The 26,408-nt window shown below is 42.7% G+C and overlaps 1 protein-coding gene across 1 annotated transcript in view; it reads left to right on the top strand.

The window, feature by feature from the left end:
- The window catches only part of gas2a (growth arrest-specific 2a), a 129,270-nt gene that overhangs the window by 73,948 nt on the left and 28,914 nt on the right, over window positions 1–26,408 (top strand). The window lies entirely within an intron of this gene.

Here is a 26,408-nt window from a genome sequence, read left to right on the forward strand (position 1 = left end):
GACTAATAAATAAACTTTAACTTTGAAAGCAACATATTTTTAGTTTGCTAAGAATAATAGCCAGAATTAATTGTACATTACATATAGATGAGTCGCATTTATGGCTGAACATTTCCTACTCTAATTTGGCAATCTATCTCATCTCTGGACATGCAAGGGGAATATATTACAATGTAGCAACATGAGCTTTGTTTTACAAATGGCCTATTCTATGGCCTAATAAGGATTTACATATTAAAATAATCCAATACAAAGGATTGGTTGATGCTGTATGTTTGGTACTGACTTTTTATCTCTGGCATCTTGGTTCTGCTTCATCCCAGATTTGAAGGGTTGAAATCTTCTTTGTTTGTTTGTCATTGGGGACTGTGTATGAAATAATGTTTGCCATATTCAAGTTAGTTCCTGGTGCAAACAGCCCTAAATTTGCTACCTTACTGAATGAAGTCAAGGACAATAGATTTGTAAAATGGTAAATGATGCAATAGGATGTGCCGCACTGAGGTCATGTTTTAAAATTTTGCTCTAATTAGAGAGAGCTTTACTTTCCATCTGACAATGGAATGCATAATCTGGCAGTGCTTGATGTAAACTGTGGGTGTCTGAAATTGAATTTTTCCTGAAAACAATCCACTAAAAACACAGTCTCCTGTCTCATTCGTGCGATGTGGCCATTGCTGACTAGGCCAGCATTTATTTCCCATCCCCAAATGCCCTTGAGAAGGGAGTGGTATGCTGCTTTCTGGAACCACGGCAGTCCATTTGGTGTAGGTACACCACAGCGCTGTTACTAAAGGAATTCTAGGATTTTGACCCCGCATTAGTGAAGGAATGGTGATATATTTCCAAGTCAGGGTGGTTTGTGTGACCTGGAGGGGAACTTGCAGGTTGTAGTGTTCATGTACTAATGCACCTGCTGGTCTTGCCCTTCAAGGTAGTAGAGGTCACAGGTTTAGAAGGTGTTGTCGAACGAGCCTTTGTAAGTTGCTGCAGTGTATCTTGTCGATGATGCACACTGCTGCCACTGTGCATCAGTGTAGGAGGAAATGAACGTTTAAGATGGTGGATGGGGTACAAATCAAGCCGACTGATTTGTCCTGGATATTGTTGAGCTTCTTGTGTGTTTCTGGAGCTGCACTCATCCAGGCAAGTGGAGAATATTCCATCACACTCCAGGCTTGGTGCTTTGTAGATGCTGGACATACTTTGAGAAGTCAGGAGGTGACTTCTCCGCAGAATTCCCCGTCTCTGTCCTGCACTTGTAAGAAGTCTCACAACACCAGGTTAAAGTCCAACAGGTTTATTTGGTAGCAAATACCATAAGCTTTCGGAGCACTGCTCCTTCGTCAGATGGAGTGGAAATGTGCTCTCAAACAGTGCAAACAGACACAAAATCAAGTTGCAGAATACTGATTAGAATGCGAATCCTACAGCCAGCCAGGTCTTAAAGGTACAGACAATGTGGGTGGAGGGAACATTAAACACAGGTTAAAGAGATGTGTATTGTCTCCAGACAGAACAGCTAGTGAGATTCTGCAAGCCCAGGAGGCAAGCTGTGGGGGTTACTGATAATGTGACATAAATCCAACATCCCGGTTTAGGCCGTCTTCATGTGTGCGGAACTTGCACTTGTAGCCACTTGTAGTCACAGTATTTATACGGCTAGTCCAGTTCCGTTCCTGTTCAATGGTAACCCTCAGGATGTTCATTGTGGGAGTTTAGAGATGATAATGCCATTGAATATCATTGTGAGATAGTTAGATTCTCTCTTGTTGGAGATGATCATTGCCTGGCATTTGTGTGACACTTGTTATTTGCAACTTATCAGTCTAAGCCTGAATATTGTCCTACATTGGCTGCATATGGATATGGACTGCCTTAGTATCTGAGGAGTCATGAATGGTGCTGAACATTATGTGATCATCAGCGAACATCTCCACCTATCTTATGATGGAAGGAGGGTCAGATGAAACAGCTGAAGATGGTTGGGCCTAGGACACTACCCTGAGAAACTCCACGTTATTTTCAGGTTTCAAGTCTACAAAGAGTGTCCTAGCAGGAGCTGAAGTACTTGCTGCTTAGTTCTAGATGTTGCACAAACCAGTTGCTCCTAGATGTGGGAGGATTAGGAAGCCTTCCTCTTGAAGTGGAGCACGTCTGGGAGAATGAGCAGAATTCACATAGAGCAAGACAAGCTGTTAGGAGGACAAGAAGGAGGAAGGGAAGAAAAGCTATTAGAACAAAGAACAGTACAGCACAGGAAACAGGCCCTTCGGCCCTCCAAGCCTGTGCCGCTCCTTGGTCCAACTAGACCAATCGTTTGTATCCCTCCATTCCCAGGCTGCTCATGTGACTATCCAGGTAAGTCTTAAACGATGTCAGCGTGCCTGCCTCCACCACCCTACTTGGCAGCGCATTCCAGGCCCCCACCACCCTCTGTGTAAAAAACATCCCTCTGATATCTGAGTTATACTTCGCCCCTCTCACCTTGAGCCCGTGACCTCTCGTGATCGTCACCTCCGACCTGGGAAAAAGCTTCCCACTGTTCACCCTATCTATACCCTTCATAATCTTGTACACCTCTATTAGATCTCCCCTCATTCTCCGTCTTTCCAAGGAGAACAACCCCAGTCTACCCAATCTCTCCTCATAGCTAAGACCCTCCATACCAGGCAACATCCTGGTAAACCTTCTCTGCACTCTCTCTAACGCCTCCACGTCCTTCTGGTAGTGCGGCGACCAGAACTGGACGCAGTACTCCAAATGTGGCCTAACCAGCGTTCTATACAGCTGCATCATCAGACTCCAGCTTTTATACTCTATACCCCGTCCTATAAAGGCAAACATACCATATGCCTTCTTCACCACCTTCTCCACCTGTGTTGCCACCTTCAAGGATTTGTGGACTTGCACACCTAGGTCCCTCTGTGTTTCTATACTCCTGATGACTCTGCCATTTATTGTATAACTCCTCCCTACATTATTTCTTCCAAAATGCATCACTTCGCATTTATCCGGATTAAACTCCATCTGCCACCTCTCCGCCCAATTTTCCAGCCTATCTATATCCTGCTGTATTGCCCGACAATGCTCTTCGCTATCCGCAAGTCCAGCCATCTCCGTGTCATCCGCAAACTTGCTGATTACACCAGTTACACCTTCTTCCAAATCATTTGTATATATCACAAATAGCAGAGGTCCCAGTACAGAGCCCTGCGGAACACCACTGGTCACAGACCTCCAGCCGGAAAAAGACCCTTCGACCACTACCCTCTGTCTCCTATGGCCAAGCCAGTTCTCCACCCATCTAGCCACTTCTCCTTGTATCCCATGAGCCTTAACCTTCTTAACCAACCTGCCGTGTGGGACTTTGTCAAATGCCTTACTGAAATCCATATAGACGACATCCACGGCCCTTCCTTCATCAACCGTTTTTGTCACTTCCTCGAAAAACTCCACCAAATTTGTAAGGCACGACCTCCCTCTTACAAAACCATGCTGTCTGTCACTAATGAGATTGTTTCATTCTAAATGCACATAAATAGCTGGAGGCCTTATCTGCCCAGGGTGCTCAGGCAACAATTCTGTTTGAGCTTCAGTGACAACCAATGTTTGGGGTCCCTGTACTTCTCTAAGGAGTTCAATACTGAAATCTGCTAATTCTGCAACTTCAAAGCAGTGGAATTTTTGCATTATCAGTACCTGTGAAGGTGACTGTGAACTTTTGTGTGTCTGGTTCCTGCCCAGCTAATGCTGGTGATATTAGCAACTTCTCACCATTTTCATAAGAAGCCAGGTCAGGGGGGTGGGTGGAATGGTTACTAAGGTTCTCTATTCAAAGATAATTGAATTTTCTTTGTTGACTGCGTGCATATTGCTTTGCTGCTGCTTTACCATGTGTCAGAACCAAAAGGAATTCAATATCTCAATGCGCAATTGGTGTATGAGCATGAAAATGCATCATGCAGTTCAATATCCAGTATAAAGTCATTCTGCTTTGTTCACTAAGGTAACTGTAATTCAACCATCAAAGCAAACCAAAGAGTAGCTACTTGGAAACAAGGGCTATACATTGACAAAATGGTTCATGAGCCCAGATAGTAACCGATACACTGTGCAACATCCATGCAAGAAGTGCAGAATCTTGTGCTTCCCTTGTGGCAAATTTGGTGGCTGGGATGATATTCAATCAGGCAGGAGGTTGGCCGGCGGTGACCCCACTACTTTCCCACTTCCACCTCGATTAAGTCCATGGCGAGAACGCCAGTGGATGGCCTTCCTGCCCCGCCACCAATTAAGGTCCTTAAATGGGCAATTAATGTCCACTTAAGGGCTTTATCCAGCTGTTGCTCATGGGCAGGGGCTCACTAAGCGGGGAGCGCAACCAGCAAACTCTGGCATGTTTCCTTATATGCTTCTGGGGTGTCCATCACTCAAAGGCACTCAGTGCCTGATGGAAAATTCCAGCTCTGAGAGGGGGCCGGGGATGCTATTGAAAGCTATCCACTGCCCTTGCTGCCAACCACCATAGAACATAGAACATTACAGCGCAGTATAGGCCCTTCGGCCCTCGATGTTGCGCCGACCAGTGAAACCATTCTAAAGCCCATCTAACCTACACTATTCCAATATCATCCATATGTTTATCCAATAACCATTTGCATGCTCTTAATGCTGACGAGTCCACTACTGCTGCAGGCAGGGCATTCCACGTCCTTACCACTCTCTGAGTAAAGAACCTACCTCTAACATCTGTCCTATATCTATCACCCCTCAATTTAAAGCTATGTCCCCTAGTGTTAGCCATCACCATACGAGGAAAAAGGCTCTCACTATCCATCCTATCTAATCCTCTGATCATCTTGTCTGCCTCTATTAAGTCACCTCTTAACCTTCTCCTCTCTAACGAAAACAACCTCAAGCCCCTCAGCCTTTCCTCATACGATTTTTCCACCATACCAGGCAACATCCTGATAAATCTCCTCTGCACCCTTTCCATCACTTCCACATCCTTCCTATAATGCGGCGGCCAGAACTGTACGCAATACTCCAAGTGCGGCCGCACCAGAGTTTTGTACAGTTGCAACATGACCTCCTGGCTCTGAAACTCAATCCCTCTTCCAATAAAAGCTAACACACCATACGCCTTCTTAACAACCCTATCAACCTGGGTGCCAACTTTCAGGGATCTATGCACATGGACACCCAGATCCCTCTGTTCATCCACACTACCAAGTATCTTACCATTAGCCCAGTACTCTGTATTCCTGTTACTCCTTCCAAAGTGAATCACCTCACACTTTTCCGCATTAAACTCCATTTGCCACCTCTCAGCCCAGCTCTGCAGCTTATCTATGTCCCTCTGTAACCTGCCACTTCCCTACGCACTGTCTACAACTCCACCGACTTTAGTGTAATCTGCAAATTTACTAATCCATCCTTCTATGCCCTCATCCAGGTCATTAATAAAAATGACAAACAGCAGTGGCCCTAAAACAGATCCTTGCGGTACACCACTAGTAACTGAACTCCAGGATGAATATTTCCCATCAACCAGCACCCTCTGTTTTCTTCCAGCTAGCCAATTCCTGATCCAAACCACTAAATCACCCTCAATCCCATGTGTCCGTATTTTCTGCAAAAGCTTACCATGGGGAACCTTATCAAACGCTTTGCTGAAATCCATATACACCACATCAACTGCTTTACCCTCATCCACCTCTTTGGTCACCTTCTCAAAGAACTCAATAAGGTTTGTGAGGCACGACCTACCCTTCACAAAACCATGCTGACTATCCCTAATCAAATTATTCCTTTCCAGGTGATTATAAATCTCTTATAATCCTTTCCAATACTTTGCCCATAACAGAAGTAAGGCTCACCGGTCTATAATTACCAGGGTTGTCCCTACTCCCCTTTTTGAACAAGGGGACAACATTTGCTATCCTCCAGTCTTCTGGCACTGTTCCAGTAGACAATGACGACCCAAAGATCAAAGCCAAAGGCTCTGCAATCTCCTCTCTAGCCTCCCAGAGAATCCTAGGATAAATCCCATCCGGCCCAGGGGACTTATCTATTTTTACCCTTTCCAGAATTGCTAACACCTCCTCCTTATGAACATCAATCCCATCCAGTCCAACAACCTGCATCTCAGTACTCCCCTCGACAACACTGTCCCTCTCCAGTGTGAATACTGACGAAAAATATTCATTTAGTGCCTCTCCTATCTCTTCAGACTCCACGCACAACTTGCCACTCCTGTCCTTGACTGGCCCTAATCTTACCCTAGTCATTCTCTTACTCCTGACATACCTATAGAAAGCTTTAGGGTTTTCCTTGATCCTACCTGCCAAAGACTTCTCATGTCCCCTCCTGGCTCTTCTTAACTCTTTCTTTAGGTCCTTCCTGGCTAACTTGTAACTCTCAAGCTCCCTAACTGAGCCTTCACGTCTCATCTTTACATAAGTCTCCTTCTTCCTCTTCACAAGAGATTCAACCTCCTTAATAAACCACGGTTCCCTCACATGTCTGCTTCCTCCCTGCCTGACAGGTACATATTTATCAAGGACGCGTAGCAGCTGTTCCTTGATCAAGTTCCACATTTCAATTGTGCCCATCCCCTGCAGTTTCCTTCCCCAACCTATGCCAGCTAAATCTCGCCTAATCGCATCATAATTTCCTTTCCCCCAGCTATAACTCTTGCCCTTTGGTATATACCTATCCTTTTCCATAGCTAAGGTAAATGTAATCGAATTGTGGTCACTGTCACCAAAGTGCTCACCTACCTCCAAATCTAACACCTGGCCTGGTTCATTACCCAGTACCAAATCCAATGTGGCCTCGCCTCTTGTTGGTCTATCTACATACTGTGTCAGGAAGCCTTCCTGCACACATTGGACAAAAACCGACCCCTCCAAAGTACTCAAACTATAGCTTTTCCAGTCAATATTTGTAAAGTTAAAGTCCCCCAGTACAACTACCCTGTTACTTTCGCTCCTATCCAGAATCATCTTTGCAATCATTTCCTCTATATCTCTGGAACTTTTCGGAGGTCTATAAAAAACTCCCAACAGGGTGACCTCTCCTTTCCTGTTTCTAACCTCAGCCCAAACTACCTCAGTGGATGAGTCCTCATCAAAAGTCCTTTCTGCCTCCATAATATTGTCCTTGACTAACAATGCCACACCTCCCCCTCTTTTACCACCTTCCATGCACTTTCTGAAACATCTAAACCCCGGAACCTGCAACAACCATTCCTGTCCCTGCTCTATCCATGTCTCCGAGATGGCCACAACATCGAAATCCCAGGTACCAACCCATGCTGCAAGCTCACCCACCTTATTCCATCTCCTCCTCCCCACCAGCCCATGTTCTCAACCTCGTGTTCCACCCCTCGTTCATTACTTGGGTGTGCCAATGTCCCTCCTGAGCCATCAGGTGGGTGTAGTGCAGGCAGCAACCACCACCTCCGCCCCCCCCCCCCCCCCCAGTGACATTGCTAAGTGCGCAACTAGGGGGCCTTGATTCCAGGGAAAGGCCTGTTGGTAGCTTCTCATATGCCTGAGTGGCACAAGATGCGGTGTACCTTCTCATAAAGAGACAACATGGGGATCCCATTGGTTTTCCAGCTGGCGGCCAAGACCTCCATTCCTCCACAAGATTCCGTCCATGCTGTCACAAGAAACCTGATAGAGTGGACCACTGGCATGCCTGAACGCTGATTCTACTGCCTAGAGAAGCTCTGCAGTACTCAGCTGTGCAGGTGAGGTGTTATACCACTTGATGCACTAGCTACCCAGCCTGAGAGAACAGCCCTTGCATCACCTATCAGGCAAGAAGCTGTGGAAGAGGAACATGAGGTTGTTGGCAAAACTAAATCTTCGTGAACTGGATTTTTCTTTTAGAATTTAGAGGAACATTGCATTATTTGGATACTCGGATAAGTTCACCTTTGAACTGCAACAATGCCTTTTCAAATAAATTATCTGGCCAGCATGGTACTTGAGGGGGAAGAGCTGTTTGTTCTGAACTGCAATCACTTTAATTGATGGAGAAAAGAAAACAGAAAAGGCAAAGGCCTTTTTGGAAATCACATGATAGAGACAAGCAGGGAGGCACTGTGTCACAGTGCTTAACACTGCTGCCTCACAGCACCAGGGACTAGGGTTCCATTCCAGGCTTGGGTCACTATCTGTGCGGAGTCTGCACGTTCTCCCTGTGTCTGCATGGGTTTCCTCCAGGTGCTCCGGTTTCCTCCCACAGTCCAAAAGATGTGCTAGCTTGGTGCATTGGCCATGCTAAATTCTCCCTCCGTGTACCCGAACAGGCACCGGAATGTGGCAACTAGGGGATTTTCACAGTAACTTCATTGCAGTGTTAATGTAAGCCTACTTGTGACACTAATAAATAAACTTAAACTTAGCTGCTTATCTACAAATGATGAGATACGTATCCAAGAATGTCATGAGCATCTTTTTTTGTCATAAAAACATTATATTATTCAAATCTTTAGTTTGATATTCCATTGGGGATTGAAAAATCACTTTCATTGGCTTTAAAAAGGCATGACATATGCCACTCAGTTGCAAGTTAATATGTTCTTGCTTAATAGCCACATAAGTTAGTTTTTCACTTGATTTTGTTATACTTCTTACAAACATGCAAGGAGGAAAGATCTTTACAATTAGACTTTAAGTACAATGTGAGCAAAGATACGTATTCAAAATATCTCCATAGCAAACAGTAGGCCGCTTTGAATATTCAGGACAGCATATATTTTTAAATATATTTTTTTGTTTTGAATCAAACATGGATCTGAATTTCAGCAACACTAGTCAGTCACAACTGATCCTAACTTACATTCTTCTTAACGAGTCATTTTTACTGGATGAAACTGGTTTGTACATCAACAGTTGAAACTTTCTACAGCTTTGTAGAAATGCTAAGATGACTGCATTGTATTTCTGGTAAGTTTGATTTAGATTGGGCAGAGCTTAATTGTTTCTATTAGTTTTACAAATACTGACCCATAAGGAGCAGCTGAATTTGTCATTAATTTTGACAGTAAGAAGAACCTGATGATTTAATAATCTGGCAACAACCAAAATCCAGCTATATGCAAAAGTTAACTTTTCCCTGCAGGGAGTAGCACAATTCTGCCAATCTTGGTTATATCAATATTAAACCTAAACACCCTGTACATAATTTAAAACAGAAGGGTTGAAGCATTTTCAACTTCTTTGGTTAGATAGCAACATCTTTTAACCTTGGTTTCCAGATTTGTTTTGTGTCTGGGATAACACAGACATGACTCATGATGAGTCAGCAGTGCAAAGACCAACGGGGTGCTTAGAGGAATGGTAAAACTATCAAAAGTTAATGTATGTAACATTCACCCTGATATAGCATAACTTTGCTAAAACTGTTTTTCTTGTTATGAACTCCAGTTCAGAGAGCCAAGCAAATTTTGTTTCATTGTCCTTCTGAAGACAGCTGCCAACACTTGATTAAATCACAAAAGAATTGACTGATCATTTTGACACTATTCAAAATAGAAATACGTTAGCCATTTCTGAATTTCTCAAATTGCTTTTATTTCTTCCCAAGCTTAATTAATTTTATACATAGTAATAGCTTGTGCAATGTTGATCGCCCGATGTACGCAAGTTCAATACTGCTGGCTCAAAAGTGACCATGAGGAGATGCCGGCGTTGGACTGGGGTGAACATAGTAAGAAGTCTCACAACACCAGGTTAAAAGTGACTTTCAGAGAAACATAAATTTAGAGGTACATGTGCTTTTCCAGTTTTGGGTTCTACCCCAGTTTTTAATATTCATTATCAGGACTGTTCACAAGGTCACAATTTATTTTCATCCCAAACCTCTATGAACCAGTGGAGTAAGTGTAGTGAAGTATTCCCACAGTGCTGTTAGGTTGGTAGTTCATGGTCATGGATTTTGACTCAGTGACAATTCATGGACATTGATATATGTTGAAGTCAGCATAATGTGTGACTTGGAGGGGAAATTGGAGGCAATGGTGTTCCCGTGCACATGCTGCTCCAGTCCTTCTTGTTGGTAAAAATCACAGGTTTGGAAGGTGTTGCTGAAGAAACTTTGGCAACCTGCTGAAATACGTCCAATAGATACTACAAATTGTAACTACAGTACACTGTGGAGAGAGTGAATACTTAGGTTAGTGGATGGTATTGTCAGTCAGATGGATTGCTTTGTCCGGGATGATGTTGCTGCAACTCTTCCCATCCAGATAAATGGAGAGTATTCCTACTAAATGGACGGCATGGTAACACAGTTCTTGGGTCGATTCCCGGCTTGGGTCACTGTCTGTGCGGAGACTGCACATTCTCCCTGTGTCTGCGGGGTTTCCTCCGGGTTCTCCGGTTTCCTCCCACAGTCTGAAAGACATGCTGGTTAGGTGTATTGGCCATGCTAAATTCTCCCTCAGTGTACCCGAACAGGCGCCGGAATGCGGCGACTAGGGGATTTTCACAGTAACTTCATTGCAGTGTTAATGTAAGCCTACTTGTGACACTAATAAATAAATTTAAACTAACATTTAACCTTTGTCACTCTATCCTGACTAGTTGCTCATTCGCAGCTGCTGATTTTTCAAGGGGCACCTTTATTACAAAGGGTCCTTGAAGTGAGGAAGACGCTGTGAAATTCATTAATGAGTTTTAATGTATTCTATCTACATTGACTTTTAGGAGCTATTGATAAATTTTACAGGTTGTCTCTAGCTTTCTAGAACATCATGTACTTTATGTAACAAATGAAATCCGTTCAAACGTGGATCCTTATTCTTTCAGTATCAAAAACAAGATGCTTCATGAATAGAACAGGTCATCTGCTTTCCTAGTCAAGCGTAGACTTGTCCATAATGGTCTCCACCTGGTTCATCATCTTTGTTGCCCTGAAATTGGCAGAAAACAATATAAGGAAAGTAAAATCATAGAACCTTACAGCACAGAAGGAAACTAATCAGCTAATTGTACTTTAAAAGACCTGTCTAATTTAGTCCTATACCCAAGCTTTTTCCCATAGCCCTGTGAATTAGTTCTCTTCAAGTTTTTGCTCAATTGTCTTTTGAAAGTTTAAAGTTATTTATTAGTATCACAAGTAGGCTTACATTAACGCTGCAATGAAGTGACTGTGAAAATCCCCCAGTCGCCACACTCCAGCACCTGTTCGGGTACACTGAGGGAGAATTTAGCGTGGCCAATGCACCTAATCAGCACATCTTTTGGACTGTTGGAGGAAACCGGAGCACCCGGAGGAAACCCACGCAGACACGGGGAAAACGTGGAGACTCCGCACGGACAGTGAGCCAAGCCAGAAATTGAACCCGGGTCCTTGGTGCTGTGAGGTAGCAGTGCTAACCACTGTGCCACCATGCCCATGGAATCAGATTGTGCCACCCTTCCAGATAGCATGTTCCAGATATTAGCAACTATCTGTGTGAAAAAAATTGTGTCCTCTACTTTTGACAATTAAAAAAAAATCTATATCCCACCGACCCATTTGCCTGGAGAAACAGGGCAGAATTTTACAGGCTCCTGCCCAGCGGGTTTACATGTAGGGGGTGGAATGTGTGTGTAAAATTCCCAGGGTGGCCTTTCTAAGCTGTCCAAGGGATGGGCGAGGCCAGTGCACCGTTGCTCCTTTTGGCCACTTAGTGGCCACATCAGGGCTGCTTCACACCACAGCCTCAATTTTGAGGCTAGTGGGATGAGTTCAGGGATGTGAGGAAGCCTGGCAGGTAATCCTGCCCTGGCCTAGGGTAGGGGTGTGGGGTGGGGAGAGATGCAGCACCACTATTGCTGGCCCCCTTTCAAAATTGGGCACCCCCTCCAAAGTCTGCGCCACCCAGGTGCTTCCTTTGCTCCTTCAAAGCACAACTCTCCAGCCCCCTTACCCTCTTCCCCCCTCACCCCACCAGGCGTCCCTTCCTTTCCCTGCTGTCAGACTTTGCAGCCTCCAACCCGGGGCTCTGACATTTTAACTGGTGAGACTGCTTGCAGACCCAGTAATGATTACTGCTCCAGTGGGGCTGCTGAGACTACAGGGCTGTTGGCCAATCAGATTGGCCAGCAACTCTCTGAGTTAGGGCTTGCAACTGAGTGAGGGGCAGAAAGCCTGCTTCCAGTCAATCAACAGTGCTTGAAGCCCGACAGCATTCCTGATTGCTGTGAATGCATTCCCCCTGCTGACTTCTAGAGCGGCGGGGCAGGAAACCCTGACATCAGAAAAATACTGCCCACAGTTGCTCCCTCCTTGCTTAAATCCTCTCTGCTCCATGTTGAACAATTTTACATTTCCCGATCTCTCCATATAACTGAACCTGTTTATCCCTAGTGTCAGCTGTTAAACCTCTGTATCCTCACTAAGCATCTTCGACATCCTTCTTAAAAGCAGAGTGTCAAAAATTGTACACAATGCTTCAGGTGAGGCCTAACCAGAGACTTGTAATGGTTTAGAATGAACTTCTTGTTTTTGTATTCAATGCCATATTTACAAAACCAAGAAATTCACACATTTTTAATTGCTCTATTAATTTTTTCTGCTGCCTTCAAAGATTTGTGAAAATGCACCCCTAAACATAGACACACACATTCATGCTGCCTCTCCATGTTGTTTCTTCCAAAGTTCATCATTTCACAATTAAGTGCATTAAATTGCACATGCCATGTGTCTGCCAAATCCATCCATCTGTTTGTCCTCTTGAACATTGCGATCATCTTGTCCACTAGGTGCTTCATTGTCAAGTTCTATATCACGCACAAATTTCAAAATTGTGCTCTCTGCACCCAATTGCACTTGCTACTGGTCATTTACATTTTACATGAAAGGCAAAATAAAATAGAATACAATTCTAAAGGGGGTGCAGGAGCAGATGGACCTGGGGGTATATGTGCACAACTGAGTGAAGATGGCAGGACATGTTGAAAGACCAGTTCATGAAATGTACAGGATCCTGGACCTTATAAGTAGGAGCATTGAGTACAAAAGCAAGGAATTTATAATGAATGTCTATGAAACAAAACAGATTTTTTGTCAACCTGAGTAATGTTTCAAACTCAGGGCAGCACCCTCAAGGAAAGATGTGAAGACATAAGAGACAGTGCAGGAAAGATTTACAAAAATGGTTCCAGGAATGGGAACTTTAGTTACATGGATAGATTGGAGAAACTAGGGCTGTTCTCCTTGGAGAAGAAATTTAACAGAAGGTTTAAAAATCTATTCTTTCACAGGATGTGGGCATTGTTGGCAAGGCTAGCGTATATTGCCCATATCTAATTGCCCCTGAGAAGGTGGTGGTGAACTGCCTTCTTGAACTGCTGCAGCCCATGTGGTGCAGGTAAATCCACAGTGCTGTTAGGGAGGACGTTCCAGGATTTTAACCCAGTGACAGAGAAAGAATGGTGATATAGTTCCAAGTCCGGATAGTGTGTGGCTTGGAGGAAAAGTTGCAGATGGTGTTGTTTCCATGCATCTGCTGCCCTTGTCCTTGTAGGTGATAGAGATTGTGAGTTTGGAAGATGCTGTTGAAGGAACCTTTGTGAGTTGCTGCAGTGCATCTTATAGATTGTTTTGCTGTCATTGTGCATTAGTGGCGGAGAGAGCAAATGTTTAATGTGATGGATGTGGTGCTAATCAAGCAGAATTCTCTGATTTGAATGGTGTCAAGCATCTTGAGCATTGCTGGAACTGTACTCAGCCAGGTAAGTGGAGAGTATTCCATCAAGCTCCTGATTTGTGCCTTGTAGGTGGTGGAGAGGCCTCAGGGATTCAGTGGGTGTGTTACTTGATGCAGAATTCCCAGCCTGCTCTTGTAGCCACAGTATTTTCTTAGCTGGTCCAGTTCAATGTCTGTTCAGTGATAACCACCGAGATGTTTATAGTGGGGGGATTCTGTAATGAGAGTGCCATTGAATGTCAAGGGGACATGGTTAGATTTTCTAATGTTGGAGATGGTCATTGCCTGTCACTTGTGTGGCACGAATGTTACTTGCCATGTATCAACCCAAGCCTGCTCGTCCAGGCCTTGCTGCATATGAAATGTTCAAACTCACAAAGGGTCTGGATGGAATAGATAAGCAGAAACTGTTCCCTTTGGAAGAATTGAGTGCCAGAGGCCACTGATTTAAGATAATTGGCAAAAGAAGCAGTGGCGAGGTAGGGGGTCACCAGAAGTTGGGTGGGGGGGTGGGGTGGGGGTGCGTGTGTGTGTGTATGTGTGTGTGTGTGTGTGTAAGAGACACGTTCCTTAAAAAGGGCTGTAAAGCCAGGTAGGCCAGTGTGTTTTACGCATGAATATTTTTACATGCTTACGGTGGGAGAATCTTACCTGACAGGCGCTGTTAACGCCAGTGGGAAACATTTTGGTTTTCCTGCTGGCAGGAACACTTAAGAGTGCAGTCAGGTGAATTGCATCCTTAATTTGCTTCTGTTCATAGTACTTAAGGATTTCATACGTTCTGAGTTCAATATGTCATCTCATAAACATTATATACACATATATAATGATTGAAACACAGTTACCATGATTCAACTTTCTATTTATCCTAAGGCTTTTGATATAATCTTAAGCTTTAAAGCTAATTCTGGAATGCTGATATGTTGCTATTAATCATTAATTGTGGGAATAACAATTCTTCCCTGAAATAACAATTCTCTGGCCAAAGAAATGGCCAATTGCATAGATAAGTGAAATAATTTTATTTGTTTGATAAATTTAGAGTTAAATGCAAAATTTCAGAATACAGGTAATCCAGTGCTAGCCTGTCAAATTTTGTCTTGAAAGACTTCCAGTCTCTCGTCTCTTTACAGAACAATGTGCTAAACTGAAAAATATTGTGAGAAGCACATCTTAATTCTGAGATATTCGAATCACCAGAAATTTACCATTAAGTTCCAGTCTATGAGGAAGCAGTTTTGGTAGACTGTAGAATTGATATTTAATAATAAATCTGATCAATGTCTTGATTAGTTTTCATGTTCTTACTTGAATTTTTCTCAGAATATTTTGGCCACTTTCCACTCTGGAGATTCAGTTTAGAGCATTTCACAATCTGTCAAAAATAGTGTTTTAAAACAAGTTACGCAAATCTCTGACACACCCAGTTGAATGGTTTGCACTTGTTGCTTATTTTCTAAAGTGGCAGTGCCACCAATAGATTATTAGTTTCTAGTTACAAAAGTTAACTTGTTAAGAAGAACGCATTGCAGAAAGAGGTTAGATTTAGAATAGGCCACAAGATCTTAATAATAAGATTCCTGAAATATAAATAGTATTCTTATACTTAAAAATATTTTGTGAAAATAATTGGTTGTTAATGGATATTATGGTTTGATGATTTAGTATTACTTGATAAATCAAGGCATCCTGACTAGGAAGGTATTTACATTTAAAGGCCCTATTCCGTATATTTATTTACAATGTGAATGCATTTGGTCTTTTCATCTTTATTGGCAATCATGATGCCCAAAGGCTTTGACAAACAGTAACATTTTGAAAAATGCTATTATGCTACATTGCAGTTCTCCTTGTGATTGCATCTCAAAATCCCCTCAACAACTCTAGTCTTAATTAAGTAAATCTTGTTGTAATGATAAGATCAGAGCTGTGGTATTATGGTAGATTGTCTTGTATCACGTTCCTAACATTTGATTTTTACACCAGTCATGTTTCCTGCTTAACGCAATTGTCAAGAGTAAGTGGTGTAAAAGCGTTGCCATGGCAACAACACTGAGGCTCAGTCTGGGACCAGATAACTCGGATGATGTGAAAATCCCAGGGATTCCAATTTTTCTTTCGATAAAATAATTGATTAAGACAACATGATTCATCTGGAGCCTGGTCTGGCCAGCACTTGTAATACATAAATAAAATATTCAGAACTCAGTACAATTTAGGACTTGTGAAATTGTATTCGGAGAATGATTTCAGGCAGGTCAGGTAGATGAAGCATGTGAGAAAATGTAGCAGATAAAGAAACAAGAGCACTTAATCAGTTCCATGTCTTAGCTGATCTGTTTCGATGTATTCAGTGCACCAGTGGAACAATACTGCTGCATGGAGGACAGAAATAGGAAGATATCCGGGAGAAATGGGGCTGCAGTGAGTTTTGCAACACATTTTCACATGATAGCTCTTACTTTGGGCATCATACATTGTGCCATTAGGCTGATTTAATCAAATGAACCCAACAACAGTTAGCCCATTGATATCATAGAATATCATAGAATCCCTACAGTACAGAAAGAGGCCATTCGGCCCATCGAGTCTGCACCGACCACAATCCCACCCAGGCCCTACCCCCATATCCCTACATATTTTACCCACTAATCCCTCTAACCTACGCATCTCAGATCACTAAGGGGCAATTTTTAGCATGGCCAATCAACCTAACCCGCACATCTTTGGACTGTGGGAGGAAACCGGAGCACCCTGAGGAAACCCACGCAGGCACGAGGAGAATGTGCAAACTCCACACAGAAAGTGACCCAAGCCGGGAATCGAACCCAGGTCCCTGGAGCTGTGAAGCCGCAGTGCTAACCACTGTGCTACCGTGCCGCCCATACCACTGTGCTACCGTGCCGCCCATTGGTCTAAGGTTTAGAAAGTGACAATGGATATTCTTAATTTATAAATAGACCGAGTATTTAACATTTTAAGCCTGTTCTAGGTAATACAAATACTAAAGCTATTGATTCTCAAAAAGGCTCTGGTACCCCTTAAATCCATTTCTAATGATATTGCAGTCGGAATTGGTATCACTGAAATCTGAGTTGATTACTGAAGTGTCTGAATTTCCTCACAAACACAGTGAGGGAGAAATTCAACTCACATGTACCCATTTTCCTGCATAACATTGACATTCAGCTTCCAAATTTCATGTCAGAGTTGCAAATTACAGTTTGGATGACGTTAATTCACATAGGGTGTTTGCCTAAAACAAAAAATAAGCTTTTAAATATACAATTAGCGTCCTACACAAATTGTAGGATGGTGATGCAAAGTTCAGGTACAAACGGTAGGATTGGTGCTGCACATGTGTGCTACCAAGTGAGCCATAAGTGATCATTGGAAGCTGCTCAAAGGAAGGGGCAGGAAATTTTAAGGTTCTTTTCTGTATCCCCAGGAACAGCAGAATTCATCCTTCTTGGCTAACTTGTGAAACATAATTGTAATTGACAAGTAAATTAGCAGTAGTGACAAGATAATCTTGCAAGTTCATTTCAAAAATGTGTCCAAGGTGACCATGTTTAGAATACAATATGTTTTCAATCAAGGGGGATGAAGTATGTTGCATTCTGGGGTAGTGCCGGTTGATTGGAAAACGGCTAATGTTACGCCGCTGTTTAAAAAAGGAAGGAGACAAAAGGCGGGTAACTATAGGCCGGTCAGCTTAACGTCTGTAGTAGGGAAAATGCTGGAATCCATTATTAAAGAGGAGATAGCAGGGCATCTGGATAGAAATGGTTCGATCAATCAGACGCAGCATGGATTCATGAGGGGAAAGTCGTGCTTGACGAACATGTTGGATTTTTATGAAGATGTGACTAGGGCGGTTGATGGAGGAGAACCGGTGGATGCGGTGTTTTTGGATTTCCAAAAGGCGTTTGATAAGGTGCCCCATAAAAGGCTACTGAAGAAGATTAGGGCACACGGAGTTGGGGGTAGTGTGTTAAAGTGGATTGGGGACTGGCTATCCGACAGGAAGCAAAGAGTCGGAATAAATGGGTGTTTTTCCGGTTGGAGGAAGGTAACTAGTGGCGTGCCGCAGGGATCGGTACTCGGGCCGCAACTATTTACCATTTATATAGATGATCTGGAGGAGGGGACGGAGTGTAGGGTAACGAAGTTTGCAGACGACACAAAGATAAGTGGAAAAGTGAATCGTGTGGAGGACGGAGAAGATCTGCAGAGAGATTTGGACAGGCTGAGTGAGTGGGCGAGGATATGGCAAATGGAGTATAACGTTGAGAAATGCGAGGTTATACACTTTGGAGGAAATAATAACAAATGGGATTACTATCTCAATGGAAACAAATTAAAACATGCTACCGTGCAAAGGGACCTGGGGGTCCTTGTGCATGAGACGCAAAAGCCCAGTCTGCAGGTACAACAGGTGATCAAGAAGGCAAATGGGATGTTGGCCTATATTGCGAAGGGGATAGAATATAAAAGCAGGGATGTCTTGATGCACCTGTACAGGGCATTGGTGAGGCCGCAGCTGGAATACTGTGTGCAGTATTGGTCCCCTTATATGAGGAAGGATATATTGGCATTGGAGGGAGTGCAGAGAAGGTTCACCAGGTTGATACCGGAGATGAGGGGTTTGGATTATGAGGAGAGGCTGAGGAGATTGGGTTTGTACTCGTTGGAGTTTAGAAGGATGAGGGGGGATCTTATGGAGACTTATAAGATAATGCGGGGGCTGGATAGGGTGGAGGCGGAGAGATTCTTTCCACTTAGTAAGGAAGTTAAAACTAGAGGACACAGCCTCAAAATAAAGGGGGGTCGGTTTAAGACAGAGTTGAGGAGGAACTTCTTCTCCCAGAGGGTGGTGAATCTCTGGAATTCTCTGCCCACTGAGGTGGTGGAGGCTACCTCGCTGAATATGTTTAAAGCGCGGATGGATGGATTCCTGATCGGTAAGGGAATTAAGGGTTATGGGGATCAGGCGGGTAAGTGGTACTGATCCACGTCAGATCAGCCATGATCTTATTGAATGGCGGGGCAGGCTCGAAGGGCTAGATGGCCTACTCCTGCTCCTATTTCTTATGTTCTTATGTTCTTAAGTAGAAAAGGTCAAGAGCTTCAAGTGTTTAGATGTCCAGAACACCAACAACCTGTCCTGGTCCCCCCATGCTGACACTATAGTGAAGAAAGCCCACCAATGCCTCTACTTTCTCAGAAGACTAAGGAAATTTGGCATGCCCGCTACGACTCACACCAACTTTTACAGATGCACCATGGAAAGCATTCTTTCTGGTTGTATCACAGCTTGGTATGGCTCCTGCTCTATCCAAGACTACAAGAAACTACAGTGGGTTGTGAGCGAAGCCCAGTCCATCACTCAAACCAGCCTTCCATCCATTGTCCGTCTACACTTCCTGCTGCCTCAGAAAAGCAGCCAGCATAATTAAGGATGCCACTTCTGTTGGGAAAAAGATATAAAAGTCTGAGGACATGTGCCAACTGACTCAAGAACAGCTTCTTCCCTGCTGCCATCAGATTTTTGAATGGACCTACCTTGCATTAAGTTGATCTTTCTCTATACCCTAGCTATGACTAACACTACATTCTGCACTCTCTCCTTTCCTGCTCTATGTACGGTATGCTTTGACTGTATAGCGCACAAAAAATAATACTTTTCATTGTATACAAATAAATGTGACAATAAATTAAATCAAAATTCAAATCAAATCAAAAGATTGAAGAACTATGGGGAAAGGGCTGATTGGGGCCATTGGGTGGGGGTGGGGGGAGGGGGGTGTGGCGGGTAGGGCTGCAATTGGGACCAATTAAATAACTCTAAATATTCAGCAACGGGACAATGGGCCAAATAGTTTCCTTCTGTGCTGTATTATTCTATGCTTCTAACTCTGCAATGTTACTTTAACAGTACCTGCTTTGTTAACTGTTATTGTTATCAATGAACCGAGTGGCTTGCTCAGCCAGTCAACCACATTGCTTTGGGTCTGGGATCACATGTAGATAAGAATGGCAGATTTCCTTCCCTAAAGTACATTAGTGAACCAGATGAATTCTTACAATAATCAACAGTGGTTTCAAGACCATCGTTAGACTTTTAATTCGAGACTTTTTAATTGGATTCAAATTTCACCATCTGCTGGGTCCCCAGATCATTATCCCGGGCCTCTGAATTACTAGTCCATTGACAATATCACTGCGCCACCACCTTAACCTAGGATGACAGGTAAGCTTACTCTCGGGTAAGAGGCAAGTATGTTCCTTTGTAATAAGTGTCCTTTCATTTAATGCTTTTCCATTTAAAAAACAGACTGAAAAATGAAAATAATATAAAAACACAATGGCAGGGATTCTCCGACTTCATCCATGGCTGTGATTCTCCAGTCCCGCTCTGTGAATGGAGATTTGGTTGAGCGCCAAATTCTCCATTCTCGTTGGCAGCGGTGGCAGGGTGTATGGCAGTAGTGACAGGGCATATGACATTGGAGAATCGTGGCCTTTATTGATGAGTTTATATAAGCAGTTACATTTGAAGCTGTGACCAGATCATGAGAAGGGATTGGAACTAATTGGGTAGCTCTTTCAAAGAACAATCACAAACACAAGAGGTCAAATGTCTTCCTTGTGCTGTATCATTCGAATACAATTGCCCTCAGTTAACTTGAGGTCTGGGATTCATTACTGAGGGAAAATGGTGACTAGACTAAGCGTAGTTGATAGCACTGAACGTCTACCAATTATAATGCTTGCCAGCTGATGAGCAGTTTAAAATGTCAATTATCCTTTATGCCTGTCTTTGGTGCCAGAACTAAAGAGAAAAGATTGTCACTCTCAAAATAATCAAGATAAAAATTTTTGCATTTAATAAATTACAGCCGAAATAACTTACAACCTGTGCATAAAACAGTGGCCGCTCTATTACAATGAAGTAATGATTTCTGATAACTTAAAAAATATATTGTTTTATTTTTCTTGTAATTTTTTTCTCAACTCTTAGACACTAATTGCTTGCCACATGTATCCTCCACAGTTGGGAGAGGACTTTACCCTCAAATAATATTCTGTTTTTTTATCAGGAAGAGTTGAGTGCTCTCAATTCTTTTCCAAGTCTTACATCATTGAACATTGTTCACCTTTGCAGTTCTTAATCAGAATTTTAGATGGGGACTGATAATCTTTCTTTCTAAGTAAAGGAAATGATTTCAATTTACCTAGTTGAGATGCAGTGGGTAGCACAGTGGTTAGTACTTCTGCCTCACAATGCCAGGGTCCCGAGTTTAATTCTGGCCTGGGGTCTATCTGTGCAAAGTTTGCAGGTCCTCCCAGTGACTACAAGGATTTTTGCGGAGCATTTCATTTTTCTCCAGCAGTCCAAAGATGTGCATGTTAGGTGGATTGGCTACGCTAAATTGCCCCTTAGTTTGTGTGTGTGAGCGTGTCACCGTGGCTATGCTTGATGTGATGTAATGCCCGCCCTTCAAGCTATAAGCCCCTGGCGACGGACTAATGACCTGTTCTAGGAATACCTTGCTACAAAACAGATAAAAGTCTGGCCTATGCACCGGCAGGGTGCAGAAAGGTTGAGAGAGAGAGTTGAGATCAAGCATTCAATCACTATTCTACCCTGTTCTGGTTTGAAGTAATCCTCCAATATCATATTCAGGAGCAGCTTAATATTGACTTAATAAGGTAAACTTTTCTATTTCCTTCATAAAGGCATTGATATTTTCCACTTTTTTCCTATTGTATGCTATGCTATTTAAATGTTCTTATAGTAATATATACCAAGTACTGACTCTGATTAAGACAAGGAAAGTGACACCGAAGCACACAGTTAAAACACAGACCCCGAAGTCAGTAAATTTTCATTTTATTGTTGACTTTTATAGACTGATTCTAATGTATGCACATGTGCAGCTGAGTGAATCATTGATAGATGAATTCTTGACTATCAAGACAAGATGGATTGTATAATTTTATGTTTCCAATCCTTATTCTGTCAAACCAGATGAAACATGGAAGCACAGAAATAGTTGTCCAGTCCTTGATCTTTTGTTTTATTCGTGGAACATGGGTGTCGCTGGTTGGCCAGCATTTACTGTCCATCCCTAGCTGCCCTTGAGAAGGTGGTGGTGAGCTGCCTTCTTGAAATGCTGCAGCTCATGTGCTGTGGGTTGATCCACAATGCCATTAGGGAGTAAATTCTGGGATTTTGACCCAGCGACTGTGAAGGAACGGTGATATATTTCTAAGTCAGGATGCTGAGTGGCTTAGAGGGGAACTTGCAGGTAGTGGTGTTCCCATGTATCTGCTGCCCTTGTCCTTCTAGATGGAAGTGGTTGTGTGTTTGAAAGATGCTGTCTGAGGATCTGTGGTGAATTTTGGCAGTGCATCTTGTAGACAGTAAACACTGCTGCAAATGAGCGTCGGTGCTGGAGGGAATGGATGTTTGTGGATGTGATGCCAATCAAGCGGGCTGCTTTGTCCTGGATGGTGTCAAGCTCCTTGAGTGTTGTTGGAGCTGCACCCATCCAAGCAAACGGATATTCCATCACACTCCTGACATGTGCTTTGTAGATGGTGGACAGGATTTGTGGAATCAGGAAGCGAGTTACTCGCCGCAGTATTCCTAGCTTCTGACTTGCTCTTGTAGCCACTGTCTTTATGTGATGAGTCCAATTGATTTTCTGGTCAATGGTAACCCCAAGGGTGTTGACTGTGGGGGATTCAGTGATGGTAACACCATTGAATGTCAAGGACAGTGGTTAGAGTGTCTCTTATTGGTGATGGTCATTGTCTGGCATTTGTGCGAGTGTTACTTGCCACTTGTAGTCCAAGCCTGGATATTATCTAGATCTTGTTACGTTTGAACAACAGTGTCAGGGGAAAAAGCAATAATAGTATTGATAATGTTCATCTTGCATGCATGTTTGGTACACAAGTATGATCAACACAGTCTAAACCTATTTCAGATAATGTCATAATTATTGTAGAGATACTAAGTGGCACATGTTGTTATTAAATTCATGGTCATGTCTACGCATAATATGAATTGAATTAGTATCATTTTTAAAATTACAGATGCTAGTGATCTTTTAACTGGAATAACATATATTTTGAGATAGTGTTGTATTATAATTGAATTCTATTCTTTCAGCATCTCTGATTTTACTTGGAGGTGCCACAATGCAGGTTGATCCACCTCCATCTCCTCCTGTTAGTCATCCATTCTTCTTCCAAGCCTACTGCATTTAAGTCTCTCACCACCACATCTCTTCATCTACTCTTTGGCCTTGCTCTTCTCCTTTTTCTTGGCTGCCCCATCTCCATCTCCAAATGATGGTTTTGTTAAAATTGAATAAAATGGTATTTATTTATGGCAAAATCTGCTTTGCCATGTAGGCTGATTTTATGCCAGACATGGTGAGTATATTTGGAGCCAGAGGAGAATGGGCCAGATAGACTTGCATGGCCATAGGCTTTCCATAGGCTTTTATATTGCAGGTTTCAGTCAGCTAAGCATCCAAATAGTACAGAGAACTTCACATGGTATCTGTGCATGTAACTGCGTAGCTCCTTAACCAATTAGATTGAAGAATCATTAATGAGCAGTACATAATGTGAACTGGAAGGAGTAAGCTAGAATAGTTAGTTCAATGTTAAATCAGGCACAGAAAGTGTAATAAAGACAGGGAAAGAAATATTAGATTAAGTGTTATGATCCAGTTGATGTTATAGCTGAATGGGAAGATGCCAGAATGGCTCAAAAGACATAATATTTTACTTATTTTTATAAAACATGGAGTCACAGACTGCTAATTAGTTGAAAGACATTTATTAAACTTGAAAATATTAGATTATGATATAATACTTCCTTAGCTTAATAATTACACAGACTTTAAAATGAACACAGATTACACTTTACATCCTGAACTACAATAGTCTCATTAACACACAAAGTTCATGTAGAACCCTCTTAAAATAACAAAGCAACTTTTACAGATTACTTGTCACAGTGCCTACTGCGACATTAGAACCTGTTAACCTAGAAACAGAACCCTATGAAACAATTAGGATCCTATTTCTTTTTTATTTTTGTTGAGTTGTCCGATGCATTTGTGGGTGGCTGTCACACCCTTGTTATTTCTGCTGTAGTTACCAGAGGCATAAAATTTGAGGACAGTGGCCAGTTCCACCGCCACGAGTATAGCATGACTGCCAGATCAAAGATCTTCTTCAAAGAGGCGGCAAGGGTTTGTGAGGAACTGACTTGACAACTGCAGCCTCCCAAAGGCCTTCTGCAAGCATTCCCCCACCATTGCTGGTTTTTCTAGTGTCCATGTGTAATTCCTTCATCTGTGCACTCTTGTTAGTTCTTTACCTGTTCTTCTCTCCAATGGATTCTACTAGAGCATCAATCATTGTCAAACTCTACTTTTTCAGAATGTCAACACCAAAATCAAACAGTCATCACAAAAACAAACTTCCATTGTGAGTCCGGTATCTTTAATCAGATCAGATCTCCAGGATTACTTTCATATGCAATGTATACAGAAAATGCGAGATAAAATCAGGAGATAGAGTCATAGAGGTTTACAGCATGGAAACAGGCCCTTTGGCCCAACTTGTCCATGCCCCCTTTTTTTTAAAAAACCCCTAAGCGAATCCCAATTGCCCGCATTTGGCCCATATCCCTCCATACCCATCGTACCCATGTAACTATCTAAATGCTTTTTAAAAGATAAAATTGTACCCGCCTCTACTACTACCTCTGGCAGCTTGTTCCAGACACTCACCATCCTCTGTGTGAAAAAATTGCCCCTCTGGACACTTTTTGTATCTCTCCCCTCTCACCTTAAACCTATGCCCCCTAGTTTTAGACTCCCCTACCTTTGGGAAAGGATATTGACTATCTACCTTGCCTATGCCCCTCATTATTTTATAGACCTCTATAAGGTCACCCCTCAGCCTCCTACGCTCCAGACAAAGAAGTCCCAGTCTATCCAGCCTCTCCTTATAACTCAATCCATCAAGTCCCGGTAGCATCCTAGTAAATCTTTTCTGCACTCTTTCTAGTTTAATAATATCCTTTCTATAATAGGGTGACCAGAATTGCACACAGTATTCCAAGTGTGGCCTTACCAATGTCTTGTACAACTTCAACAAGACGTCCCAACTCCTGTCTTCAATGTTTTGACCGATGAAACCAAGCATGCCGAATGCCTTCTTCACCACTCTGTCCACCTGTGACTCCACTTTCAAGGAGCTATGAACATGTACCCCTAGATCTTTTTGTTCTGTAACTCTCCCCAATGCCCTTCCATTAACTGAGTAAGTCCTGCCCTGGTTCAATCTACCAAAATGCATCACCTCGCATTTGTCTAAATTAAACTCCACCTGCCATTCGTCAGCCCACTGGCCCAATTGATCAAGATCCCGTTGCAATTGGAGATAACTTTCTTCACTGTCCACTATGCCACCAATCTTGGTGTCATCTGCAAACTTACTAACCATGTATACTAACTATAGTCTCATCCAAATCATTAATATAAATGACAAATAACAGTGGGCCCAGCACTGATCCCTGAGGCACACCGCTGGTCACAGGCCTCCAGTTTGAAAAACAACTCTCTACAACCACCCTCTTGCTTCTGTCAAGAAGCCAATTTTGTATCCATTTAGATACCTCACCCTGGATCCCGTGAGATTTAACTTTATGCAACAACCTACCATGCGGTACCTTGTCAAAGGCCTTGCTAAAGTCCATGTAGACAACATCACCTGCACTGCCCTCATCTAGCAGCATCTGGCAGCATCTGTGGAGAGAGAAACAGAGTTAACATTTCAAGTCCAATGACTCTTCCTCAGAACAGAAGAGGGATAAAAATGTGCACCTTAGACAAAGAGGGTGTTAATGATAGCATTAATGGCTAAGGAAGTGCTAATAGTGGCATAAAGGTAAGAGAGCAGAATGTGTTAATAGAAGAACAAAGGCTCAGTGAAAACTGAAAATCTGATTTTTATATTTAACTGCATAAGTACTTTATAATTCATCATATCTCTCTTCAGTTCTGTAGAAGAGTCATGTAACTCAAAACATTAACGCATTTTCTCTCTCCATAGATGCCAGACCTGCTGAGTTTATCTAGCATGCTCTGTTTTGATTTCAGACTTTCAGCATTCGCAGTATTTTACTCAATTTCTTTCACCCCACTGTCCAAGTTGCAACTAATTCTGCCAAGATATCTCTGGCAACATTATATTATAGGACCCAGATTTACATATATTCATGAGCCTCCTATCTCCACATAGCACAAGACGTTTCGGCCTCAAACTCACCACCGTTAGACCATAAGAACATAGGAACAGAAGTAGGCCATTTGGCTCATCAAATCTGCTCTGAAATCCAATGAGATCATGACTGATCTCATGTGATAATCCTCAACTCCACTTTCCCACCTTATCCCCATAACCCTTGATTCCCTTACTGATTAAAAATCTGTCTGTCTCAGCTTTGAACATATTGAACAACCCAGTCTCTACAGCTCTCTGCGGTAAAGAATTCCACAGATTCATGACCCTCTGAAAGAAGAAAATCCCCTTCCTTTCCGTTTTAAACAAGTGATTTCCTACTCAGATTATGCCCTCTGGTCCTAGATTCTTT

The sequence above is a fragment of the Mustelus asterias genome, chromosome 9 (assembly GCF_964213995.1).
Source record: "Mustelus asterias chromosome 9, sMusAst1.hap1.1, whole genome shotgun sequence".
Lineage (NCBI taxonomy): Eukaryota > Metazoa > Chordata > Chondrichthyes > Carcharhiniformes > Triakidae > Mustelus > Mustelus asterias.